Source organism: Apteryx mantelli, chromosome 15 (assembly GCF_036417845.1).
Source record: "Apteryx mantelli isolate bAptMan1 chromosome 15, bAptMan1.hap1, whole genome shotgun sequence".
In the NCBI taxonomy this organism is placed as follows: Eukaryota; Metazoa; Chordata; class Aves; order Apterygiformes; family Apterygidae; genus Apteryx; species Apteryx mantelli.
In genome coordinates this window covers 8176346-8188369 of record NC_089992.1, presented here as the reverse complement: position 1 = coordinate 8188369, position 12024 = coordinate 8176346, and the positions used below count along the sequence as shown (strand labels likewise).

Below are 12024 nucleotides of genomic sequence, written 5' to 3'. Positions count from 1 at the left end.
GGCAAACACCACTAGCGACTGAGAACGCTTAACACTTAACCATCTGATCTATTCTCCTTTCCCTTCCCCTCATTTTTATTTTAAGAAAACCCGTACAAACCACCACAGAAAGTTTCCAACATAACAATTTCTTCCCTCCTTTGCTCGAGGGAACACACACCTAGTTTAGCATTAAGTGCAACTCAACATGTATCTCAGACCATAAACATCCAAGAATACGACACGCTGAGAGAATCAGCTGACATAACTTCACAATTTATAAGCCCTGTGCCACAGGCATTGGCTTCTGGTGAAGCAAAATAATATTACTTTACATAACCTACGTAGCTAGCTGTGCCGTGGCACCACACAAGGGTAATGGTGAGCAGCCGGCCTAGAGCACACAGAAACTCGATGGGGATTATTCATGCGTATTTTTAGTGACATGCCAAACACTTCGAATTTCACCAGAAAAACCCTGTGCTCTTGTAACTCAGCTCTACTCCATTTCATGTCGTTCAAAGTGTGACCGACATGAGAAGGCCCGATCAAATTCCTTGCTTTATCCACGCCTGAGCTGCGGCCTTGGCTCAGCGAGGGGAACCACACCAAGTTACATGATCCTTCTCTTTCTTCCTTTTTCAGGGGACGCGGGCCCCGAGCCCTTGTGCCGGTGCCTCCCGTAACAAAAGACGGTTGCCGCCGGCACTGGACACCTGTCCCAGGAAGCCGCCGTTTGGGTAGAAACGGCAGGTAATCCGGCTTTAAGGGAGGCAGTTGATGTCCGGTTAGAAAGCCCACTGCTAAACTGCTTTTGTCGGCTGCAGATAATATATTAAACCTCTTTAGGAGTCCAACTCACTCTGCTCCAGGAAGCAAGAATTTCTTCAAATATCTAACCCAAACCTGTTCTGCACTGCTGTTTTTCAGTCGTCTGGTGCTCATGAATTAAAAAAGTTTCGAAACACGTGTAGGTCAGACAGAGGCAACAGAAGCGCCTGGCAAACGCGGCGGCTGCCGTTACAGGATCGCTTCTGCAGAGGAAGCAGCGCCGGCCGGATTAGCTCCAGATGAACCTTCCCCAAATCTCCCGCTTCCTCGCCAGCGCCAGAGCGTTTCTGCCTCGTAGCGTTCGCCCGCCCGCCCACCCGCCCCCTACCCTCAACCTGGTTTCGGCTGCCACCCTCCAACTCTCCTCCCGCTCGAGGGATCTCCGTGCCCGCCATCCGCGGGCCGGGGAATGGTGAGACTCACCCAAATCCTCCCCGGGGAAGGGATTCAAAACCCAAACAGTTTCCCTAACGGGCACCTGCCAGACCGTTGTGCAGGGCCCGTGGCAGAGACAGCGCGAGGGAACAGTCGCAGGAAGAAAGGATCCGTTTGCTGCCAAGAAGCGATGCCCAACACCGCAGGCGCGGGGAAAAGGGTTAAGATGCCCACGGAGGCCACCAGGAAGTCTAACAGGGCAAGGGGAGAGAAGGCACCCTATTAGGTTCAAGGGGATCTGGAGGAACAGGGAGGAGAACTGTTCGATTCCTAAGGGACAGACCGATTAATCTGTGGCAGGAAAAAGGGCAGGGAAAGAACTGATGATTTTGGTCAAATGGGAAGCGTGAACAAATAAGGAGAAAATTGGGTCAGGAAGAACGTCCATGACTCAGTCAAACGGCTCTGCAGCAAGCGCTGGAAGCCTCAACACTTCGGACCATGCGCATGCACAAATACAGTAATATTTTATAATCCTACAGCCCTTTTAAAGTGCTTCAAGCGTGTTGTAAGTGTTAGTTAAGTGGTAATACCCACAAATCAAAAGCTTAAGAAGGAGAAATAGCAATCGAGCTTAATATTTAACAATATAATAACTCAGGGAGCAAAAACTACTTTTAAGAAGCTGCATATCTATACTCCTCCTTTCCCTGTCCCAAAGGATCAAAGCCGTATCCTATAGCCAGGCTGCGGAGCCCCCTCTGAAAGAAGCCAATGTTCAGTATTTGAAATGAGACTCATTATTCAGTGTGTGACCTGATGCTTTGCATACGGCAAACCGGCCAGCTCCAGGCGTGTCCGTAAGCCATTCCTTGTCCACCAGCCAACCTCGAGGCAGAAGTAACCGTACAAAAGTAACAGGGGCATGTGCTTGTAAACTGCGGTTTGGTGCTCAAATGGTGTATCTGCCACCCCTGCATTATGACTGCACAAATTATCTTTAGCAACTTCGTCCTAAAGTTTGTGTTTTACAACTCTAGTGTCCCTTAAAAATAATAATAATAAAAAAAAAACCTTTATTAGGTCAGCTACCTTTGCCAAGCTTTAACACACTGCTTCTCTTTCTCAGCTGCCTAATTTCACATTCACCTTTACATGCAATTTAAAAGGAGGCAAAAAGTCATCACAGTGAGTAAGTGAAATGTGATGCTTAACATCAAGGCTTACGTGAGTACGCTTTACAGTACTAGCTCAGGGCCAAGCAAGCATCATGAATTTACCCTGTAACACAGGGGAATTAAGGAAGGAAAAGGAGGAAACCTAGCCAAAGCTTAGAAATACGTATACTCCTGGTTAATACAAGGCTACTAGGAGAAAGCAGATGTGAAGGTACGCTTTGTTTTATCCAGGGGAAAAGCCAGAGTCTGCAAGGGCCAAATCAAACTTATTCTATGCAGTGACAGACACTGAAATACAGCAACATTGCTCCTTCAACATTAATAAAACATGCTGTGTACAGAGCATTTTTTCAGTCTTTGAAACCCTGCCAAGTCATAATCATTTCATGGGAACTCTGGAATGGACGTTGATCAGTCTCATACCCGTATGAGCTTTAAATGTCACCACCATGTATGGAACAGGAGGAAAAACAGTCAGCCCTTGCCCCCTCACACATCTGAAAATTTATAATTTTTTTGAAAATATGATGAACTAAACTTGAAACACTTTCAGTCTATGAAGATATTGAATTCAGTCCTGGGATTATGGGCTGAATGCAGGCCTTGAAAGCACTATGAACACCTCCATCAGCTAAAATGAAATTCCTTGAAGGTGAAATTTTACATTTGATATACTGGAAAAATATTAGACGTTTCAAACAAAGTTAGAGAGCCAGAGGTGACCTTATTACCAAGAGCACTATATTTTCCTCCCATTCCCTCACCACGTTCATCAGCATCTGCCTGCTCTAACTCCTAAACTTTATTTTTCATAAAGTTAACATTGATTCAAAGAAAGACAGTTCATGCGGAGGTACACGGCTGCTGGCATTCAAGCAAGTGCTTAGTAATTTTGTTGTTGCATGTAATGCAATAGTAAGAACTTAAACCGAGCTGGAAAGCTTTATAAAAACTCAGGGGCTTCTTACTTTCCTTCCTAATCAACACACCAGTAAAATCTAATGGCCTAGCATGGAGATTTCTCTATAGCGCCAGATTTTTGGAATTACTCATCTACTCCCACATTCTAGCCCTCTACAAGACTCTTCACAGCATGATAGCCAGGGCTTTACCCATTCCAGTTTAAAGGCTTCGATTTGGAGTCCTCTGTATCAAGCCAAGCTGGATGCTAAAAAAGCTGCAGTGAAGGACCTGCAAAATACCTACCATCCTTAACTTGTATTCATTCTGTATGTCTCCTTTAGTATATGCTTATTCTGTAGTTTTAAAACTCAGATTTATGTCCATTGCAAAACTTATCTGTCCTATCACTGACACAAATTAAAAAGGGATATGAATTTAGCTCGCAATGCCTTATCTTTAATAAAGAAATGGACAAAAAGTATGCACCCTATATTCAAGTAGGTCTGCCTTAAAAGTTCCCAGGCTAGGGACCTTAATGTTCTTTGTAAATCATCCTGATTATGTTTATTTAACTGATGACAAATGTTAGTTTTAAATTTATACTCATGCTTTATAAGACATCTCCAATCCTATCAGGATAAAAAGCTTATACTAAACAAAACTGTTTGTTTATGCTACTAGTACATCTAATAGGAAATACTTAGAACCCCACATGTTCAAAGTAAGACAAAAATCACAGTATAACTTTCTGGAAAGGACAGCTATCTCTTGCTACTAAGAGGCCAGAAGGGCCACATGCAGATCACAAGGCCTGAAAAGTCAAGTTGAGAGAAGTTGGTTTGCAGAACCTCTGAATCCACCGAAAATGTCACATGTATACCAGGCCCAGCAAACAAACAAAAAAAAAAACCAAGAGGAAAAAACCCAAACCCACCTCTTGCTTTGGCAGCAGTATAACGGCTAGGAGGAAAGATGCAGGAGAATTAAGGAGGGGAAAAGGAGGAAACAAAAACAAAGCCCACAAATATACATGCTCCTGGTTAATATGAGACTACTAGGAAAAAGCAAATGTGAAGTCATGCCTTGTTTCATTCAGGGCAAAACCAGAGATTACAACAAATCAAACTTACTCTATGCAATGAGAAATGCCGAAATAAGAGTTTAAAGATGGCAAGGCTGGGACCTCAAGCATTTCATATGGTATTTGTGTTGGCTGTCCCACCACTCCCTTGATAGGGAAAGTCTAAAACAAAGATATTTATTCTGTTACTCTTATTATTCATTTATATCTACAAACACATAGAAGTCAACGGGTTAGTAACTGTAGAGAACCCAATGTTTAGATGAAAGTTGATTTCTGTCAGACTTGGCTGAGTGGGATTTACAAAAAATAGGAGGAAGGCTTGGCGATTTTTCGTTTTTTTTTTTTTTAATGACTTAAAAAGACTAAAATTAAACTAATTAACATTTTTTAATATAAAATCCTATTTCTGTTTTTACTACTGGTAGCTACTCAACAGAAGACTCTATTATGGCATGGCACACCTGTTTGTGAAAAGGAAAAAGAAGGTCACTCACCGCAGTGCAGAGACCCCCAAAGGAGGAAGAGTTGCACAGATACCATAGGTATCTGAACGGCCAAAACACGGCAATATTGCAACATTTTATCTCAGAAGAAGAGAAAATGATGTTCAGGAAAGTTGGAAGTGAGTTTTAATGCTACCTAAAAATAATCACCCGTGCACAAATCAATTCCTGACGCAGGTACTGGAGTGGGAAAGGAAAGACAAAGAGCATCGTCACCCTTTAAAACATTCAGCACTCTCTGTCCTTTATAGAAACATCCTTGTGTGTTCAAAGAGACATAACTGCATTTCCAGGCCCTGTATTTTGTCTCATACTGATTTTGCTCTCTGGAACAGGAGTACTGTTTTGTTCTGTGCTGATACAATAACTACCATGGCAAAGCTTTCATCTACAATTGATGCTCTTTTGTGCTAGGACCACAAATAGGAATTGCACTAAATAAGGATTTAAAAATCATGGATACTTAATGAAACTTCCTCAGCATATTTCACATGCCCTCTTGCCTAGTGACTGAGCCAGCCCTCCCCTCTCTATCTATAGGCTGCAAAAGCATTTCCCTGATTTGTACACAAACTACAGCAAGCTAGTTTTGAAGGGAAAAGAAGGAGAAAGGCAGCACTCAAAACTCCAAGGATTATTTACGAATAAGCTGAAGCCCTATAAACTTGGCTACTGAAGAAAGATAATCTTCTCTAGCTTATGCCAAGTGGGTCAGACAGAGGAAGAATCTCAGCAATCTTCAAAGTCAAAGCAGATGGGGAAGTGAATAAGTGCCTCTGTGAGCAAAGAGGAAACAAGTTTCTGTTCATTTTAGCATGTTTCAAAGGTTCAATTTTCTATACACCATCAAAAATGGCAATCAGTCATATTCAGCTTTGACACGAACAGAGGAGCTCACTTCTGTAACAAATATGGGGAGAACTGCACAGTAATTACTTCATTAAGATTGCTATCAGTGCAAAAAAGTCCTAGCATCCACAGATTTTCAGGACATTTCCTCTACCTTCTACCTGCCTTCCTGCTATGGAGGAAGGCAAGGTGCTAAGAGGTAGAAGAGGCATTTGTGAGAGATGTTCTTTGCTTTGTATTTAAGGAAAAAAAAAATCTCTTAGGGTTCCTTTATCACCAATACTTCAGGGCCATTGATATAAATATGTTTTAATTGTAGTTTGCTCTACAAGTTACATTAAAAAAATGAACATGCGAGTTTGTAACCAATCTTTTTTCCTTTAAAATAATAACTAAAAAAAAAGTTAACAGTCCAGACATGCCACAGAATGATCACACAGTACATTCCTTAAGAAGCTGAAGTTGACCTCTTGGTCCTTTCTCAGGCTTTACATCGCTAGACAAGATCTGGGCCAAGACCATTTCCATACACTGGGATGTATCTCTGTCTCGGGCTAACCTCATCGTCCAAGTAGTGAAACCTAAAACCAACTAATCTCTCCCAGGGTTATGCTTGTGGAACTGGGAATCCCTCCATCTGCCTCAGCAAAATAAAAAGATCACTGGCTGCAAAATAAACAACGTATTAACCCTAGAACAATAGCCCCTCTCGTCAATGTGCTTCATGCCACCCACTAAGGGTGAACAATTTTCTATCAAATACTTCCCCCACCCCTCAAATTTCATACTTTGAAGAAAGAGTTCGTGCAATCTGAAGACATGCAACATCTTTTGGATCTGTCCCAAGGAAGGACTCCCTTCTTCCTAGCATTCCTGAGAGTTTTGTAAGCTTTCTGGAATTAGAAGAGGCAGACAGTAAAGGGGAGGTATAGAAATAGTTCACCCTGATGGTTTTTTTTAAAACCAGGAACATTTAAATTGACTGTGCTGGGAACAGTTGAAGAAAAAAGAAAAAAAAAAGAGTAATCAGTGTTATGGTTTGCTAAGGAGACAGAGAGAGCCAACGACACACTGAGATGATGCTAGTCTTCCAAAGAAAATATTTCTAAGAGTAACAGGCATCCTTCCACCACTTATTTTAGGAGGCGGTTGCTGAGCTACATCAGATATTCCACTGGTGTCTCCATGAGCGCTTTCCACCGAGGACTTCCACTGGAAGAGCCAGGGCTGCAAAACTCGTAAGAAAACTCCCCAGGAAGAGGCATTCAAGGGTTGCACAACACCGACGTACTCTAGATACACGTCTTAGTTTAGACAAACTCAAGTGATTTTCTGATATTCAGATGGGGTTGTCTGGAGGACGGACAGGACAGAAATAGGAATACGCAGTCCTTGTGTGTGTGTTTATCTAACAATATATCAAGAAAATTGAAAAGACTGGAAGTGTGGGAAAGGAGTAGGGAGGGGCTGTGTTCCGAGTAGTAAAAGGGGAGGAGGAGTAAAGCTTCAAACTGAAACTAGTTTACCATTTTTCCCTATTATCAGTCACGATCACAAGCCAAAAAGTTAACCACCTTGCTTTATGTAATTTTTTTACCATGACAGCTACACTTGTTAGCAAAGATACCACCATTTCCACAGTAACACTAAATGTTTAATACACAAATCAAGGATTCCCCCATACGCCTCTCCCCCTTAAAAAACAACACTGAAAATAATGTCAAGCTTAAAGAGCCATGTAAAGTCACATTGCCAAAGTCAGACTTTTCCCCTACACTCTGGTGGGGGGGGGGGGAAGGTGCAAATTAACAGCTATCTATATTGGCTTTTTAATAGCCTCTCCATAAAAGGGATTTTTTCTTTTTACGTGGCATGTGTATTCGACGTGGATCAACACAGCAACATGGGGAATTTAAAATGGATCACCTGATGAAACCGAAATACTCTCCCTCCAAACCATACCGCAGGAACTGCAGCCAGGCACCCCAACCGCAGCAATCAGTAAGCATCTTCTCGAACTGCACATGTTCTGTGTCAGCAAAGCAGCATTAATACAAAACCGAATTAAAGAAGTAATGACCCTTCAGAAAGGCTAGGGCTTTATCAGGCTTCCACCGCACCAAACAAGGACCATCGAAGATATTAAATCTACTGCAAAAAATTATTAAATCAAAAGGAGGAAAACAATGTCAGCCTTGTGTGCATTTCATTGTTGAATAATGACAGTGTTTACCTTTCTAGTATAAAGCATTACTAGTCTGGACCCAACTTTAAAGCAGAGCACAAGACAGAATTAATTATGTCTTTTCCTCTTAACTACCATTCCCTGGGTTATTTATTAGCTAGGTCTGCATAAATTCATAGACGTGTCTAATATACGACACTAAAAAGCTCTGCTCCTCTGCTGGCCTTAGAACGGCTGCCTAAACACTTTATTGGTTTGCACGGCGCTTTCCCCGCTTGGGCCAGGCTGCAGAACAGATACAGCCCGCAGGCTGCAAATTAGGCACTACTTCAACGACATAGCAGAGGGCCACAAACAGCTGAGGAAGACGTCGGGGAACAGCCAGCGAACCGCAAGCACGCTGCGACGGACGAGCACGTCTTACTCCCCTATAACAATGCATTTCTTAATCGCCCGCTCCGGAACAGCGAGAAGCAGCAGCATTAGTGCAAGAAATTTGAAACCAAGGATATTCCTTCATAAATCCCTTCCCAAAGAAGGAGAAAAGCCAGGCACCGTTGCGTCCACTCCTGTTCTGACTGGGGTATGAGCCACACGACTGCAGTTCGAACATCAGGGGTTGCTGCTAAGAGTCATATCCTGCGAAACGAGTAGCCCCGGACGAGGTGCTGGCTTGCTCTAGGCACACGATGCTGAAATAAGCAGCTGCCCCTTTAGTTAATGGGCTCTGGAAATGGTTTCCATCTCACCCTTCCCTTTCTCCCACGATCACCTCAAAGGTGCAAAAAGCCCATGAACAAACAAGCTGGTTTCAGACATGCACCCTACATGGCTCTGTCGAGATATTTGCTCTGAATAAGAGAGATGCAAAGGCTGCCAGCATATCCAGCTCCGGCTGCGTCTCACAGACCTGTCCTGCTCGCAAGTTATCAAACCGCCAGGCAGACCCTATAGCAGGGCTACGGGGTCCATTTTAGGTGCAGCACTGCACAGCTTGGAGAAAAACACTAGGTTGTGTGCACTTCTGGAAAAGGCAAAAGCCACATTACACATGAGATGGCTTTTTTTTTTTGCCAAAAGACTGGACTCAAACTAATAGATAAACTCATACAAGCTACCCAAGAGGAAAACCAAAGGGAACTGAAGAGCCTCTCTGGTGCTTTATGTTTTACTAAAATGAGATTTTATGGCTAAAAAGCCTCTGTCACTCCAAAGAGGTCACTTTCCTGGAGGTCTCTGCAGAGAAATAAATGCCAGGGAGAAGCAGACTGGAGCAAAAGAGACTTCTGGTTTCAGGCTGGATCTATTTCCCTTCACTGAGGTCCACAATCCTAAGGGCCAGACAGGCCAGAAGCTTACCAGCTGACCATCCACTGGAAGGAGATCAAAAGGCAGAAGGGGTGGGCATGGCCGGAGACCCAGAGGCAGGGGAAAAAAAAAAAAAAAAAAAAAAAGAGAAAAGAAAATCCTTTCACAGGCATTTTACCAAAAAGGCAGCAACACTTCTAGAGTTGTTAGCATAGATGTTAGGATATTAAATGCTCGTGTGGATACTGCAGTTGCTGTTCAGCCTTATCCGGGATTTCAAGAAACTCCAGTTAAAGCATCGAATAAGCAGTGCATCTGCAGGTTAACTTTTTGCCTTGCAGCAGGCATCAGCCAAACCCTCTCTCCGTCACAGAAAATGGAAACCACAGTGCATTTGGGTAATGCCGCATACTGTAAGCCCTTGTGCCTACGGAGAGGACGGCTGCTGGGCTGGACTTCGGCTCAGGAGAAAGCCCCTTTGTTACCTAACTGCACAGGAACAAAGTTTGCAGAGTTTGTGAAGTTTCTGTTATTCAGAAATAAACAAGACCAGTGTAACCCTGCGTGTTTGCAATCCACTCTCAAACACTCCGTTTGCCACCGATCAGCTTGAATGTGATGCAAAACCACAGCATTTTAGAGTTGTAAATGGGTTTGGGGAGATTGGGAGAAGGATATATAAATTACTTCAAGCTTTTCCAGCTTTTGGAGCAAAAAAACCCACAAATCTCTCAAGCTTCCTGTGATTTGTCCTCAACGTCAAAAGCTCCCACCTAGAATTGTTGACCAGAAAAAGGAAAGAGGGAAGAGAAAGGGATGGAGAAAGAGTGACTGTATTTACAGGCCTTGAAATACTAAGGCTTCATTTTCCTAATGAAATGATATTAAGTGAAACCAACAAAAACTCTTTACTTTCAAAAAAAAATGCAGAGCAACTCTTGGGCAAAACAGCCTTTTATAAATGTATAAAATTGTGCAGTAATATGCAGATTAAAGCTATCTTCCAGTACACTGCACTATGTCCACTTCATTTGATTAAATTAATAAATAAGGTCCTTAAGACACACTACAGACATTACTCCTACTTTTGTTTACTACATCTTGGAGCCTTAACCACAGCACACGCAGTGCAGCTGGCTGGCAGCTCGCACTTACAACAAAACTTGCAGAAGTAGTCAGACATGGGAACTGATTCTAAAGACGACCCACAAAAAAAAGCCTTGCTTCACTTACCTAAGCAAAGTTGTCATTAGAGAGTTTTCCAATGCTAAAATCCAAGAAAAAAGGCCTGAAAAATAAAGAAAAGTACAAAATTTTAGTAAATAGGATTTTAAAAACCTTTGTTTACTTATTTCTCAGCAACATGAAAAGTCAATGGTTAAAAAACAAACAAACACACACGCATTCGCTCCATCGCTTTGCGTTGCTCAGGAAGCAAACATATCAGAAACAGAAGGACAGATTTTCCACTGGTGCTGCCAGTGTTACAGCAGTACAACTCCACAAGTGTCAGTCACACTGGACTGGGATAAAACTAGTCTAATCCAGTGGACAAGTCAGTCCTAAAGCAATTAGCTAGGCTGCCCCATTTAGACTTTTATTCATTTGTTCCTCTTGTTGAGCACCACTAGATTATAAGATAGACTGGAACAAGTTGTGGGGTGGGAAGCAAGAAAGAGTCACCCACCCTACTGAGGTTGAAGGCAGCAGGAAACAAAAGCGTTGCTCATTAAAAACATCGAAACAATCCCAGGCCTAACTGAAAAAACCCGTAAGGTAGCACAACACTGATCTGTATGAAGAAAGCTGCAATATTCAAGATTAGCATGGGCATAAAAATCACACAGCATTAAAATGCACAGTGCAGTTACAGGCAGAAATGATAAGAGTGCGTGGTCACTATCAAATCTATCAAAATGACTATCAAAAAAATTCACTCGGGGCTTCTTAAGACTCATGAATGCAGACTAAAACAAAAAAAAACATACTAACTGAATATGGATGACTGCAGGCCGAAAAAAAAAAAAAATCAAAGGAGGAGTTGATCACTATTTAAGAGGAAGAAGTCTTTGCTTGTTCCAAGATTAAAAACTTGTAATTCTGGCCCTGGCTGAAGCACGATCATTCACTAATCTGGTACAATTTAGTTAGGCTGATCCTCCTTTCAGACAGACAGGGCATTATCAAAAGTTCCTCTATTCATTCCGCTTCCTGCTCGCTAGTGAAAGCCCCTTTTATATGCGCTCCTAGAGAGGCTGTTAAAACCAGGGAAGACTTTCCGATATAGAAGATAAGGTAGTTGGATTTATTCATGAGAGGAGGAAGGGAACTTATAGTGGCTGATTACAGCTGCTCCACAGCTTAGAAGTGGAGGCTTGGAGGAGAGAGGTGGAAGATGATGGATTTCTCATTAACAAACGTTATACCAATAGCGTTATTGTTAGAGCTAGGCATTACCTCTCCTGCCGGTCAAGCAAGGAATTGAGATTCGGTTTTAGTTAGCACTGCCAAGTACATGCATTTGGCTGACTCCTTTAAAAGTACGTGGAACAGGTAGAATAGGGTATTTTTTAAGAGACTGAGCAAACTAAAAATCAAAAACGCCTGTGAAAAAAAGGCCAAACTAGCCAGAGTCAGAGGAAGGACACTGTCTAGTAGACGTTCTCCAGGTTAAGACAGCGCAGGTATAATTTGGGGGGGTCAGATCCTTATTCTTACTGCAGACACGAGCATTCAGACTTCAGTGGAGTAAGACGGTGATTTCCACGTTACTTAACATGTGTCAGCAATTTCAAACAGTTGCTTTGCAGATTCTCAGTGCTAACCAAG

At 42.6% G+C, this 12024-nt stretch overlaps 1 protein-coding gene across 3 annotated transcripts in view; it reads right to left on the bottom strand.

Moving 5' to 3' along the window:
* The window catches only part of AKAP13 (A-kinase anchoring protein 13), a 236478-nt gene that overhangs the window by 204319 nt on the left and 20135 nt on the right, over nucleotides 1-12024 (bottom strand). For 2 of the 3 annotated variants that reach the window (XM_067305657.1, XM_067305660.1), the window contains exon 1: nucleotides 10429-10450. The gene's annotated coding sequence lies outside the window, so the exon portion shown is untranslated. Of the gene's footprint in view, nucleotides 1-10428; nucleotides 10484-12024 lie in introns of those variants that run through there. The other variant, XM_067305659.1, reaches the window with a different exon arrangement.